Here is a 17217-nt window from a genome sequence, read left to right on the forward strand (position 1 = left end):
TGCATTACACTCCTAAAATAGTTGTCCTTATTTAAATTCTTATTTGAATTCGTAATTTATTAAAGCGAACCGTCTACTGACTTTTTAATTTCTGGATTAACGATTACTTAGCACAGATTTCGGCGGTTAATATTGACAATCCAATCGACAATATTACGACATTTTTCATTTTGTACTAATATTACTTTATAGTATTTTCGAATTCTATAAAGCGCATATATACTTGGCTATATTCACATTCATTATTATTAAGATTATAATTTGGAACAATAAGACGCGTTGGTCTTATGAATTGCAAGGTGAGCCAAAAATAATTTTCCTATTACACATCGATCGCTAGTTACAAACATTCAATTCCATCTACTAATTTACGAGGAAAAAGCCCATTTCACTTGCTTATTTATAATTAAAGTAATTTAAAATTAAATAATACAATTCTTTACACAAAGAGGGAAAGAAATTTGTTTTATTTATTTTTTTTTATTTGTTTCTAATGTAATGAAATTACTTTCTTGAAATATGACTTAATAGCATAAATTTATATATTATATACCCCGTAAATAGCATATATATATATATATATATATATATATATATATATTTATATTTAAAGAGAAATATATATTTGTATTAAAAAATATTTTTAGATACGCTATAATCATACATAATTATAATGGTATTTGTTTATAATTATCTAAAGACAATAGATTAATATTAATACTAAAATTGGTTAGAATAATAGTTGTTTAAACTGCTCGATTCTTTAATTAATGTTTATAATATTGATGTAATATTTTATATTCATATGAATTAGCCGATAAAGTTTATTAGCTATTGAATTTAATATTTGAATTATTTTGAATTATTTTTATTTATTAATATTTGAAATACTAATAACTAATCTTAACGCAACGAAGATATAAAATTTATCTTATATAAAGTAACGTGTTACTTGATATTGTATATTAAATAAAAAAAATTTTTAATTTATGCAATATCTATTTATATAACAACAATATGATTTTATGTTGTACGACGAACATTTAGGTATTATATTATAAAATATTCTATAATCGTTGTATCAATTGAAGTATAAACGTTGTAAGCTATTAAATATGTACATGAGTACATAAGAAAATATTTAACGAAATATTTAAAAGGAATAATTTAATAATTCCGTAAATATACGTATAATGGAATTGTTTTTAAAATAAAATTAAATTTCAATAATTTGTCGATAATAAATTCTGCATTATTTTAAAAGTATAAATATGAATTAATTAAAAAATTTTATTATAAAAAAAAAACAACTGTAAAGTTCTAACAATATTACAGCCACAACGAAGTAATATAATAAAAATATTATTTTTTTTTTTTTTAAATTAAATCATGTTTTTTTTTCTAATACTACGTAAGATAGATAAATACATAAAATTTCATTTAAATTTACTATTGAGCAAGCTATTTCAGATCACAAGAATAGCTTATTGTAGAATATCACTTCTTTTTTACGATTTTACAAGCTAACACTTGAGGCGATAAAACCATCTTTATGCACTGTATTTCTGGAAATACTTCTCGTTTTTATGTTGACTAATTGAAAATAACGGCTTTACAGTAAATTACTAATCATTACCGAATTATTTGAAAAAAAAAACAAAAAAAAACAAAAAAGAAACAAAAAAAAAAACAAAAAAAAAAACAAAAATAAAAAAATTTATTCAATTTACTTGGATTGCTTTTATTTATTCAGAAATATAAGACTTGATGGACGTTGGCATTGCGAATCTTTTCATACGAATCTTTCATAAGAAAATAGTAAGAAAATTTGTATTTTCTATATTAAGGAAAATGTAAAATAATGCAAAGTTTAAGTTTGACTCGCAATCCTTGAGGGCTTGCTCGTAGTCAAAATAAAACTCAAACTAATAATGAATTTTATTCATTCATATGACAAATTATTTTAAGGATTAATGAAATGTATGAGTTTCGAGAACTTTTGAAAAATGCATGAGAAATTATATCGAAAATGTCTTTTCATTTTATCTGCTGGTATTGTGTTTTAATTATGTTTCTAGTAAATTTGAATTTTGAAAATACTTTCTATTCTGTTATTTTTGTAGAAAATTGTGATTAAAATTTATCCTTACAAAATGTATAATCAAACTGAATTTTTATTTCTTTCCACGAAACCATTTTCTATTTATTATAAAGTATATTTGAAAAATAATTGATAATAAATTTTTATAATCATAAATACCTGCAATAAAAACGCTATAGGAAGACAAAAATAATGACACGTTTATTATATTGAATATATTTCAAATTTATATAAATTTTAATGCTATTCATAAGCATTTTCTAAGATTACTAATGTTTTTAGTTTTTTAATAAAATATATATGTCCCCGATGATTATAAAATGCGTTTTATCGTTTCAATATACTCATAGATACATGAATAATTTATTTCCTGCATTATAAACAATGTTTGAACGAGTCTACATTGAAATTATTTTATAGGAATTCCTTTTTCCAATGCAATTTTAACGAAATATAACAAAAGCTTCGGCAATTATTCACTTGGCTATTTATTATAAATATAAAATTACTTATTAAAGTATAAATTTAATATCGAATATCATTTACTGATTTACTATGATATTTAAAATTTACAAATATGATATCATAAATCTCTCGTTGATTGGAAGATAGAAGATAATTCGAGATAATAGAATGCATTTTTAAAAATACGACGAAAAATTGCACAAAATATCATTATTCAATTATAAACATTATAATGTACATTATAATTAGAATAACGATAAATGCTTTAACTGAACAAGTTCTCACATTTATATTAAACTTCCCTTGGCTTTTACGATAACTTAAAGCAAATAAAACGATACGAGATTTTAATTTATATAAAGTCTCATTCACAGCATATCTTGCGCCTATTTGCCATGCATCCTCTTTTTTTCTTTTAGAATTTACTTTACTTGGACATGCAAATTATACAGGACACGTTCTTCGGTGCATAACTCCACTTGAGCAACTTTCTCAGAAAAAAGGAATTTACCGGTTTCTCGATAATCTTTTGAGATTCAGAATCTCGCTCTGCCTTTCCACAAAGTTTATAGAAAAATGTTATTCTTCCTTTCGTAGCATCAATAATATTTAGCATTTACATGCCAAATTATAGCTTCGTGGCGAACAATATTTTATACGATAAATTAATTCGCAATGAATGAAATATAAAACTTCAACATGGAAATTCATTATTCCAATCAACTTCACAATTGCAGTTGCTTTCAAATTTGAAAACGTTACTCAAAAAGATTAATCGTGTAACTGTACCCTATGATTGATGAACAAGAAATAGTCATTTACTGAGGACGAAGCGATCCATTATTTGAATTACTATCATACATTGCGAATGAAAGATAGACAGAGAAGGGGAAAAGATGGCAAACAATTTACTAGGAAACTAATGAATTTTAAAATATATAATTAAGAACTCGTATTGATTAGATTGTAATTAGTTTAAAGAATATGATAGTACAAAAATAAAAAAAAAAAATATTAAAATAAAAAAAAACATCGATTAACCGAAGCTATGTAACATCGACGGAAGTGAGATATCACAACAAATGAAGCAAATTAAATAATTCCAAGTGCATTAACATAAAGTAAGTGACTTTGGTTTTATTTATGACACAATGACAGTCGAACGTAAAAGCTGACATGTATTACAAAAACATAATAAATATTCAACCAATACATACTACTAGTGTAATATTAAATAAATTATCGAAGATATTTTGTAACTTTTAATTAGCTCACATGAAACGCTTTAATATCTTGGATATTCACAGCAATACCATGAATAATGAGCTTGAGAACGAAAATTGAATTTTCCATCATTTTTTAAAAATTTCTTCTAGATTTTTTCTTTTTTTTTGTTTTTTTGTTTTTTTGTTTGTTTGTTTTTTAAATTAAAAACGTTCATTGCATTTATTTGTTTGTGTTATCAGCCACATCGAGTAACATATATTTCGAAATTAATGCAACGATTTCCATTTATTCGACATTTTAAAGCTTTGCGAGGACTTGTAAAATTTTGTCGGTTAAAAATAATTATCCTTACTAATTATCCTTAAAGTGACTGTTAGCCGAAGATTGAAATTAAATTTTACAATACAGCGGCAATAGCATTAAAATATCTTTTGAATTACTTGCTAACCATTCTATGGATTTTAACAAATTAATCAATAGATGAAAATCAACAAATAAAAATCTCTTCATAAACATCTGAACATGATATTTCAGTCACGTCGTGGTTTCCGTTATGCCTTGTTCGTGCTCTTACTGCGTAATTTTTATTTTAACTTGCACATTAAAAAACTACGAAAGTGTTAAATAGAAACAAGCTAAATTGCAATTGTCAGTCTCTTTATGAAATGCAGGAGGTTACTAATTTTAGCACAGTTATTCACCTATTTTTTACTTCTTAGGAAGTATGTGCTTGACCCGAAACCTTGTTGAAGTATCTCAATTTTACTCGATAACATTACTTTACATTATTCTAATGTACAGAAAAAATATTCTCTATCTATCGTTACATACTTTTATAATGTCATTACGCAATAAATGCGTTTCTCCAGTATAATTTTTTATTTCGAATATTCGTATGTTCCAAATATTAATAAAAAATGATAATGATGATTCCTATTTAAATCATCCAATCATAATATTGAAAAAATACGTCTTTTTATTGGGTTTACATAACGAAGACCCTCGTTAACATAGAAAGAGTAAGTTGTTAAAAATAATATGCATAAATTTATTGACTTAAACGCAAGAGTAATTAATACCTGACTTATATTTATTATTATATAGTAATTATATATATATTTACATTAATAAAACATTGACAACTATAATGTGGTATCGAGTAGTAATTTAATAGTTGTAACAAGAAAAAGATATAAATCTTTTTTATAAAATACGCATTTTTCATAGAAATTATTTATTAAAATATTGTACATTACGTTAAAATAATTCAAACGGCTCTGCATCTGTATAATAATAGTTTTACGCCACTTAAATAATCTTATATAATTCATAATAAAATGTGAATAGTCTATAATGAAAAATTCTCATTGAAATTCGACAATAATTATATAATGTAATAAATCTTAACTTTTTTATCATTTATTCTTTTTTTTTTTCTTTTTCTTTAAGTATATATATATTGATTATTTTTAATTAAAATACATAAGATAATTATAAGTATTTAGATTTATTTCAATTACTTGTTTTATTTCAATTCAGATTTATTTCGATTACTCTGTTTCTTTATATAGATAGGTATATAAATAATATATAAATAAAATAAATATATATAGATCTTTTATATAGAATTTATATATATACATAAGCGAGCACAATATTAAAGTAGAATAAAGTTTATTTAATATATATATATATATATATATATATATATATATATATATAAGGTGCAATGTAACAATTTAATATTGATCGCTAATTAAGTATCGGTTATCATTGTAAACATTGCAAATATTTTAACGATAAGCTTCTACCAATTACTTCAAATGCGTATGTTTACTTTAAATCTAAAACATAGAGTGCCTGGGCAATCTTACACGAGCGCGTCAATAAACCAGCGCAGTAAGAAATATTTTTCGTGCAAAGCCGTGTGCCCTAGAACCTCGAATAGTCAACGTCTCCTATGCATCACAATACCCATGACCGCGAGAAACGAGTTCTTGGATAAGCCGACGTTTCACGATAAGTGGATTAGCTAATCCGAAGGCAGAAACACCAAGTTCGCCGGCTAGAGAATAAGGGCGTCGATGCTGCCCTACGTGATCGTGATACCAATGTCTCTTTTGTCTGTGTGCATTGCCCTGGTGCCCGTGAATCAGGGCGCCGATCTCGACTCTCTGACTTCAATGTACAGTCACGTTTAATTCCAGGTTGTTTCATTTATTTATACGGCGCTCGCATTATAATTGCCGGGATTTCCCGCGACTGTTCGCGACTTTTATTCGGCCGATTCTTCTTGCGGTGCGAAATGGATTGTGGCTTTTAATGAAGAGCGCTCGTCCATCGTGGTTTCCTCATTAGTGTCTTTTTTATTGGCCAGGCACGGTCACGCGAGAGCGAATGATCGCACTTTATGTTTGTTTCTTACATTAGCTCGATTAATTGGCCTTCGGCAATTATTGATTTTGTCAAGTGTAATATTGCCATAGTTCTTTACACATGGATTCTGGTGAAGAATATACAAAAAAAAAAAAAAAAAAAAAAAAAAAAAAAAAAAAACAACAAAACAAAACAAAAGAAGAAAGAAAGAAAAGAATAAAAATAGATTGTATTCTTAAAACTTTTAAGACTTGCTCAAATTCTAGACCTCTTGTGATCGTTAAAAGGGTCATTGATCATCTTTCAGTGGCATGAAACGCTATTGCTGTTCATTATAATAAATTAAAAATTATCATTCACTTAAACTAACCTACAATCGATTTGCGCGATTATCGTACAAGGTCGTTCTTTTTTCTTTTTTTTTTTTTAATTGAAAAATAAACGTTTCTCAAAGTATACCATTGCGGATAGCATAAAACTTTAATGCTTAGACAACTGTTTAACCGCATTTATTTCAAAAGTTATGAACGTAGATGCGCGTATATAGTCTAAGCAGACAGTTGTCTCGCTAACTTTGAATGCATAATTCTTGTTTTATCTTGGAACTTAACCGTACTATTCTCAACACTTTTCATGTAAATATATATTAACACAATTCATTTATCAGCATCATCGAAGCTCGCGCAATTCATAATCGTTTAACTTATCCTTTTAATTTATGTTCCACTTATATTACTGATTAGCAACCATGAATTTTCTACATGGATTTTCGTTGATCCGAAGCGAATTTTACAGATGTTCTATATAATAACACAGCATCTATTATTATACAGAAGTTATTAGATAAACTTAATATTATGGTAAAAATATAATTGTAAGGATTATATAAATTAATGGATCATGTCGAGCGATTATGTAAATTTAATCATCCGCTATTGTTGATTCAGTATTTTTACAGAAAGTTATGAATTTTAATCCTTTATCGTATTACATTGTCTTTTAATTACTTTAAATTACATTAAACGAGATGTAATAAATTAATTTGAAAAAATATTATTCACAATTCGATATATAAGAACGATGAAATGTAAATTTATAATAATAGATAATAATGGAAGTAATTTATTATAGGAAGTGCACGATATTATGAGCCTTATAGACAATAAATAATATAATAAATAAGTAATTTATCGCGTCGCATTTACTTACAAAGTGGAATTCACTCTGACGAGATAACACTCTAAATATACATTGTTTAATGCTTAACGAATTATTTATTTAAATTCTCCTCTCTTATAACTACTACCCAAATTATTATACTTGACTTCGGTAAAAATCTTCGGTAATAAAAAGTTTGTAAATTAGTTGTCAATTATCAATAATAAACATAATTTCAAAAACATCGACCAACTGAAAAATTAATTTGCATCATTAACGAAATAATAACATTAAATTAGCGGAATACTTGAGATAAGAAAACTATTAGTATAAAGCCGATGTGAGATAAAATCAAGTATATTGGTAATGAAGTATGTGTCATGAAATTATACTTAGTCACCTAAAAGGATAATTTGGCACTTTAGCGTTATATTTAGCGTTTGAAAATATAAAACAGAAAATCAGATACATAGAATTGGTATGTCTGCAGAATAATTGGTAACACAAGTTTAACTATTAAAAGTGTAATTATAACGATATCCGACATGGATAAAGCTTTTACTTCCCATTATATATATATATATATACAATTGTATAAAAACAATTTAATTTTTTATTCTTATTATGTATATAAATATATTAAATTGGTAACAACTGCAATACTTCTTTATATCTCGGCAGATCTTTGCAGGTTAATGAAAGAAGAAGAAAAATTATGAAACAATATACTAGAAATTGCTATCCTTAATCTGTAATTTAAATCGCATGATCAAAGAAAATCGATACTTTGTCTGTGATATTGACACACTTATAAAAATATATACTTTCAAATTGAGATTCAGTCATCAAGGCAAAATAGAAGTCTAAACTGAAAGATTGTGAAAGATATTTATGAGTCGGTAAGTCCAGAGCATTGCATCAATCTTTTGTTACTGATTAATGTACAATAAAAGCAACCTCTAGCTAATTTTAATTATAATATAGAAGATAAAAATCCAGAACATTATTATTATACGAATTTTCATTAGTTCTTGCAATTAAACATTTTATCTGGCTTTTTTTATCACCTAAGCTGCAATTGCTTCATTAAAAGCGATTATATTAATTTGGGCTTGAAAATTCATTACATTACTACGATTGTAAATTGTCGACATATTACTTGTTCTTTTAATAGACAATTTAAATGACATCTTTTCTAAAGTAACAGATTATTTATTGTTACAATTAATAGAAAATATATGTAAATATTATAATTTTTAGCAAATATAATCTACTTAAAAATATTTTTAGTTGTTAATATGTTAATATATATATATATATATGTGTGTGTGTGTGTGTGTGTGTGTGTGTGTGTGTGTGTGTAAATAGTAAATAAAATCAGAGAAAATTATATTTTACATAAACGAAGTTTATGAAGAAAACAGAACTGATAACAACTAATTTAATCAAGATTACAGTTCAGTATTTTTTGATACAATAAAATAACTTAATTTCATTACTATCTCTTATATTAAATTTTCTAATTAATTTGTTAACCTTTATAACTTCTATGATAAACTTTTAATGTTATTTATTAATGTAGAAAGACCATGTTTGAAAATATAATGCACCTAATAAAGTAATGAAATAATAAATAAAATGAAATTTATATTCATACTGCTTATGAGCAAGCTAATAAAAAATATTTTCACACAGTATAATTGTAAATTTAATTGTGCGGAATATTAATTAATAAAATACATGGAATGTACGTGAAATGTATATTTCTAGGAATTATATTGCTAAATATTACCGACTATCATTGCATAATGTTATTTATTATCTATCATCGTAGCCATGATCTTTATAAACTAATACAGTCAGATAAGTTAGCCTCTTATAAAGGCCAATTAGATTAAAAATATTATTTGCCTAGCAAATATATAATTCTAATGTGCATGAATTTACCACGCAAAGATGTTTCGTTACACTCGCTAAAACACAGGGACTAAGAAAAACGAAATTTTGGCCCACTTACGATAATAGACAGTAAAAGGTAGAGAGAGAGAGAGAGAGAGAGAGAGAAAATTGCCTCCTAGAACTATTCTTCCGCTCCTATCATATGACCTGATTAAAAAATGTATGATTCATCGAAGGTATTGCTATACTCATTGACAACGAAGCTGTCATTGAACGTTCGCTGTTCTTCGAAATACTCGCATTAGCAAATACTCGTGTTTATAGAATATAAATTAGCAAGATAAGATTGTACGTAAGAATTTGTCGAGAAAAAAAGTTCGAAATATTTTTTCGGGGCTTGCCCATTTTCGTCAAATCATGAAAATTCCTCGGAAAAATTCCATAAATTTTAATACTTCCTTCCAAAATACATCATTCTATAATAATAATAATCTAATAAATATCTTTTGACAAACAACTTTTCATGATCAAACGCTCGAAGCGTGACTTACAAAGGCCAGACTATAATTTTCCAAAATGCTTAGATCCATGCGCATTATTGTACTTCCATTTAATCGACGTATCATAATAAACGGCAAATTGGTACTTCCAATGAGAGTAACACATCCGGAAAAGCCTATGAAAGCAATACTAATCCGCGAACACGGCATAGACCTCGAAACGGACGTTATAATGCGTGGGTGAGCGCACTTTTATTTTATAATACGATGTAGAGGGGAATTTCACGGTATGCGGATTCAACGAGGCAAGAAAAACGATTCCGCGTTATGCATTGGATTCTCGGGCACAAGACTTTTCCGGTTGTCGGTCCCTTTTTTGCTCGCTGTTGATGCGTTCTCTGTTCCGGCGCGATAGGGCAGGATGAAAGAATTTTCGCGCTCAGAATCGTCGATTTATTTTCTGGTTGTTGACGTATCTTTTTATGGGGCGTGGCGCATTGCCGTAATTATTCGGTTGATGAAAATTTATAACACATGCAAGGCGAAAGCGCATACGGGTAAGATATAAAATAATTCTCTGTCCTTTTCGGCATACGGTCAATTCATTATTACTACGTTAGGAATTGTTATGTCAATTGTTATCAAGCATTGCTACTTAAGGCTTAATTTTACGGAAAATAAGGCTGTTGAAAATTGGATTGCCCTGAATTAATAATAATTGCATGATAAATATATTGAGAGAATATTGAATCGAAGTCAAATGTATAAAGTTACGATGATATAATTCGATTATTAAGTCTTATTTATTCATGCTGTGTGCTTTTCTTTGAGAAGAAAATTCTTCCGCCTATTTATTCGTGTAACGTAAATCTGCAAATTTAGTTTTCAATAAATATTTTATATTTTACTTATGCCTACTTATTGTTTGCAAATGTAAAGCAATGGTTTAAAAATTAATATTTCTAATTAAGCATTATAACTGTAGTTAAAGCATAACTCTTCTATTCGATATATAACTTATTTAATCTAACGCGTCAAAATTTGACATTAAAAAATTGAAATTGAATCACATTCCAAACCTTTCTAAATAAAGTTATATATTTTTTAAATTAATATCACATTTAATCTATAAAAAAAGAAATTGCATTTTTTTTTTCTTATGTATTTTTAAATTATTTCTTTCTTAAGAAAATGGTGTGAGAAGTAAATTAATTACTTTTATGATCGTGATGCATTGCTCGTCGTTGTGTCACCGTATATTCATTGCTTTAAACAAACATTTGAAGAAGAAAAAAAAAACAAAACAAAACAAAACAATAACGTTTCCATTCTACATTATAATAAACAAGCAATTAGCGTATAAAAAAAAAATCTGCAGAATTTAATATTATAACAGAAACAATTTTTTTCGTAAGGTGCTATGAAAAAATACTATCCGTAAACTAGTTATTATAATATAAAATACGTATGCTGAGAAATCTAGAGCTTATTATTTTATTAATGGAAAAAACAAAACAAAAACGAAAAACGAAAAACGTAAATTTAAGACAAACCTTTGGATAAAAGAGTAAATGAAATTCTTAGTTAACTTTTCCGTTTAAAGATAAAAGGTATAATTCTTTCGTAAGAATTTCACTTATCAAAAGAGCATCAAACCACTGGAATAAACTTAACGAAATTCTACCCACTGCAGACCCATCAAATCATGAAACTTACGATCTATAAACATTGTTTAATAGTCTTTGTTGTCGAAAGTAATTAGCACCTGAATAACATGTCTCAAACATTACACAGTGTTACCAGGTTTTATAAGTTGAAAATGGCCTATAATAAATGAAACGAAAACACAGTCGAATTACAGAAGATACGAGTAATTAATAAACTCGAATTTTAACGCTAAAAGAACATAGTAATTTGAATAAAAAAGAGAATAATTGACAATAACGTGCAATGAATATTAATTGTAATATCTTTGAAAAAAAAAAAAAAATAATAATGCTTACGTCTGCTCCTATGGATTATAAATATTTCAACGTTTACTTTTAAAGCAAACAAAAGTTTACCATTTACATAATGATATATCAACACTTTACGTATAACGAATTCCCATTACAAAAACAACTGTTTACCAGCAGCGACGGCATATACCATTGTTGCATATTTTTTTAATTTTATAAAAGATTTATCATCGAAAAAATCTTTACTACATTAGCAAACGGCGCTTATTACTCGTATCATCTACAAAATATTTTAATCAAATATTTGGCCTGCGCTTTCGCATTAAACTTGATTACGCGGTTAAATTTAGTTTTCTATATATATATGATATATATATATATAGCACTAATACACAGTTTCCCTTCAATTATATTACAATTATTCACTTTATTAGATAGCTTTATTAAAATGAGACTACATTATAGTAGGAGTAAGGTCTAAATTTAACCTGTTATGACTGCATTTTTGTCAAAAATCGTAAGCCAATTGCGCACCGTCAATTTAATTAATGAATGCCCTTATATAAGTAATAATTAACAAACAAATAATAGAGAAAGTTTTTGTTTTGTTAACAAAATCTTGCGCATCCGTCGTTATCGTTTACAATTAGGTTCACGAGACCAATACTTAACCGATTAACTATGTCAATAGCGTAAAACATAACGCAATCGTTGTAAAAGTTACACGGGAAATACTACAAAAAAAAAAAAAAAAGGTCAACGAACGCATAAGAGAGACAAAAATGAATTTTACATAAATAAAGTTCAAAGCTACGTAACTCCTAATGGGTGGGCTCGAACGAACGTATTTATTTTGCTTGTAAATTCATTATATAGAATTTGAATAGATTGATAGCGAGAGAAAGGACGATAAGTGGCATGAACTGTAAAGAAAGAAAGTGTAGAGAGAGAGAGAGAGAGAGAGACAGAGATGGCCCGAGTAAAGAATGAAAAGCGCATTGAAAGGCGCGAAAGCAATCGTAGGAAGGAATGTAAAAGCACCGCTAGAGGTACTCGCCGCGCGTCCCTCGAAAGTGTGAAGGGGGGGGGGCGGTAGGTAGAGAGGGAGTAGATAGAAGACAAACGGAACTTTTCCGTGACTTTCGCGGGCTGCTCGCATTTTCGTAGGCCGTGATTTTTCGCTCTCGCATAAGCGAGTACGCGTGGTCGTAGCCGAGACCAAGCCATTTCGATGCGCCGACTCGAAGGAATGCGCCGCTCATTACCTATCCCTCTCTCTCTCTCTCTCTCTCTCTCTATATATATATATATATATATATATATCGCTCTCTCTTCCTCCTCCTCCTCCTCCTCCTCCTCCTCCTCCTCCTCCTCCTCCTCCTCCTCCTCCTCCTCCTCCTCCTCCTCCTCCTCCTCCTCCTCCTCCTCCTTCCCCAGGCCCCTTTTCCTTGCATGCACACATTTTTCGACCTCTATCCACGTCACCGTCGCTTTTCCAAGCTCTGTCTCGCTCGATGCGGATTAATGGTATCGCGCGTATGTCACACGATACGCCTTCAGCGTACGGCCGCTCGTCAATTTTTACCTTTGAATTCGGCTCGCGGCTGCGATCGAGTTAATAATAGAGGAGCGCATGCGCAAGAAACCATTGTCGGGAAATACCCGAAATACCGTGGATTGGCCACGGTAATATTTGATGATAACAAGCGGTCGAGGGTGCCGCTAATCAGAAAATGAGCGAGGTCACGCTTATCGCAACGGCCCCTTTTAAACAATTATAAAATAATCGACCGCGATATCACCGAGAATCGCCGAGACAATCGCGAGGACAATCGCGGGGAGGGCCCGGCGTCTTGCCTCCGCCGCAGCCTCTTTATCCCAACGCGATTCTTCGCCAATCGCCTTGACGCATCGTGCGAAGAAGCCTCCATTGCGTTAGCCGGCATTGTCCCGGCCACGATAAAGGAGCACAAGGCTTCTCGTCACAAGGGTCCAACTACACAAGCGCGAACTAGTGTCGCTAACCGCCGACCTCGCTTTAACGGCCGCCTTGCCTTTGTCCCCTCGTGCCACCCACCCACCCACCACAATTTACAAATTTCGCTTCTTCCCGTCTAATTATTTGCGCTACGAGGACGCAGGCTGGACGCATGGGAAGGAATAAAATTTTACACTCTCCTCGCCGCTTTTCCTTGAAAATTTTTTAGCTTTTTCGCGCTCCAAATAAACGCGTCTGGATTGGCTCGTTTGCCGTTGGTTATTCGTGCCCCAGCGAGCCTATTAAAGAAGAAAAAAGAAAACAAAAACAAAAAACTCGCATATGCTTATATATTTTTATAAATGTTATAAATTATTTAATGTCGTGTCACCGTGAAGCTAATACTTTTAACGATCAGCCAATCTTGGTGCAAGTATGCGCGTGTGCGTGTGGGTGCGCCACAGCTCCGCAAAACGAATGGTTTTAATCGAGCCTTGACAACTTTTTCTTCTTACTGGAAAGGAAAGCAAATACTAATAAATGGCATTATTGCCTCCCAATTCCGCTGTGGAATAAATTAAAAAATTAATAATAATAAGAAAATAGTAAATAATAATTACCAATATAATATAATCATAACAACAGTGCATTATAATTGGTAAAATTAACGTCATAACGTAATTTTATCTATTGCATGTAAATAAATTGTTCTACAACTGTGAAGACTAGATTAACCTACCTATTAATAAATTACAAATTTATGAATATTTTAAGTATAATAATAATAACCAGACGCGCACGCTTGCGTATTATTTACGTTGATTTTACATTGTATTCTAAACAAATAATAAGTTTTTTCTCTCAAATGAATAACGAGTAATAGAAATGTTAATTACAATAATGTATTATAATAAGTTTGAAACCGCTTCTACGAATTAAAAAATATAATCTAACAATGTATTGTAATCTTTAGACAATCTTTATTCCGAATAGCCTAAATAATTATTATCTCAAAACACGTCTTTGCTCGATCGCTCGATAAATACAATGTATTGATAAATTTGGATATTATTTAAATTGATAAATTTAAAAAGCTGTTTGAGGATCACGTAGGCAGATAAAATCACTCGTTTGAATTATTATAAATTAATATTATCATTGTTATTATCATTGAATTTTATCAAATGTTATTATAAGTTATAATTGCTTCACTAAGCTCAATAAACTTAATACGCGTAAATAGTATGTGAATGTCGCATTAAAATTTAACAAAATAGTTATAAATGAAGGAGCTACACTTATTATCGAGAGGTAACACATTATTTATAATGTGAGATATAATTTTCTAATTTTCATTCATAAAATTTTTTACACCATCATGAATAATTAGCAATCGCATCGAATAAATATTATAATTAAAAATAAAAAATTATATAATCTCGGTACTTCGAACAATATCGTCGAAGTAGTCGCTTACACTTTTTTTTTTAATATTTGTTTTTCTTTTTTTTTTTTTTTTGACTTTTTTTGTTTTATCAAAAAAGTGTTACTTATAACTTACACAATTCCAATTTACATTATCAGGAATTTTACAATTTACTGTATTTAAATTCAAATGAATCGTTATTTACTTAAGTTAGATCAAATTTCCCTTATGAATTATCTTATGAAGCATTGGTATGAAAATTCTTTCGAATTTATAGAAAAATGTTATATTCGTTTTTCTCTTACATATGAAATTATAATTTATTGCAAAATTATACGTGTCATCATAATATTCGTTATGATAAATACTAGTGAGCTTTTTAATTAATAAAATACTTTTCGCCTCATAGCAATTTATTTACGAAAATTTTTCAACTTTTTCATAAAATAGCTGTTGTCCATAGTATATGTACTACTACGCAATATAATATTATTTTACATAAATGTATTGAATATAATTACAGTAAAAATAATTAAAAATATTTACTTCAGCCATTGAACGGGTATTTGCAATTTTCAAATAATAATTATTTTACAAAATACCAAAATATAATATCTAGTATTATTACGCATCATTTGTAGATGACGTAATTTCACTACAAGCGATGCCAAAAGCATCGGTCAGTAATATTAATTCAACCTTTTGTTATATTTAATTACCTACATACCTGAAAAGTAGCTACTTTACAGTAATTAATTGCCCGTTTAATCTTGAAATAATAAATTTACCTCTACAGAGAATATATATGTTACTTGGAAAAAGGATTAAAAAAAGAAAATAAAACTTTAAGAACATAGATCATTAATATAAACAGTGTAAAAAATATGATTATTTATAATCATTGGACAAATAAAGGTAATGGAATTTCCAAAAAAATTTTACGATTTACGACACTGCCGCCTCCCCCCCCCTCCCCCTCCCACATTAATAAAAACAAACAACTACCCGTTGCTATGAAAGTATTAATTGAAATTTTTTCTAAAGCACATTATGAAATATTCGTATATCTTTATTTCACACATTAAAAATCTTCCTTCGTATTTTGAAAAATTCACAAATTCTATAAAGTGGAAATGCGAATTGAATTTTCATTTCAGTTAAGAGTGACTAAAATTTGTTTCTCACCATTTAATTCTAACTACCTATCAGCCTTGACACAATCACTTAAGTAAAATCATTCGCACCGAAAGTAATTTACTTAAAGGATAATAGTAGTCAAGACTTTTTTCTGAGTTTATGATGTGTTTAAAAATCTCTAAATTATAGTAGAATATTAATTATAGTGAATAGATATTTTTACTTGGTATTATGAATTCCATTAAGCAGTTTGTTGCATGATTTATACCGTAACAAAAAGTTTAAAAGATTTTTTTATGCAAATCATATTTTTTAAGCCATCAGATACTGTATAACTGTAACGGATACTGATGAATAAAATTAAAAAATTTTTACCAAATATTTAAAATAACATTCTGTATAAAACATTTTATTTCAGAAGACATTTTTTATGAAATTTTGACTTGTTTTATCAACTTTTCTCAAAAAAAAAAAACATTTGCCTTTTAACAATTCTTTTTAATTCTACATATAAATTTGTTCGCTATTAATATATAAAGATATAATGATTTTTCAATTTTCTTCAATATGAAAATAAGAATTAAAACTTCAAATCTTGAAAACGAAGTACTTTTCTTTATTCAACCACGTCATCGTCCTTTTGAAGAAAAAAACCTTTGAAAGTTTTTTTTACACTCTTCAGCGTATGGATAACAAATATTGATTCAAAATTTTATTATTATTACTGTGCGTAGAAAAGAAATGCTTCAATTATATCCGTATTAATTAGATATTGGAAAAGTAAGTAAGTAATAATAGCTCGTATCATGTTTCGGTATATTACCAGTAATTATTAAGATAATTACACATACAACATTTTTTAGTTGTACAATGATGAAAAATGATTAATACATTAAGAGCATTGCTTAAAATACCTAACATATATAATAGCTTTGTACGTCAATATTTAATTGCATTACCATCATCTACTACATCCCCCCCCCCCCCCCCCC

At 28.5% G+C, this 17217-nt stretch overlaps 1 protein-coding gene across 1 annotated transcript in view; it reads right to left on the reverse strand.

Moving 5' to 3' along the window:
- Window positions 1-17217, reverse strand: part of LOC105362945 (putative ferric-chelate reductase 1 homolog) — a 45559-nt gene that overhangs the window by 21216 nt on the left and 7126 nt on the right. The gene's annotated exons all lie outside the window — the stretch shown is intronic.

Source organism: Ceratosolen solmsi, unplaced genomic scaffold (genome assembly GCF_000503995.2).
Source record: "Ceratosolen solmsi marchali unplaced genomic scaffold, CerSol_1.0 scaffold56, whole genome shotgun sequence".
NCBI classification, from domain to species: domain Eukaryota; kingdom Metazoa; phylum Arthropoda; class Insecta; order Hymenoptera; family Agaonidae; genus Ceratosolen; species Ceratosolen solmsi.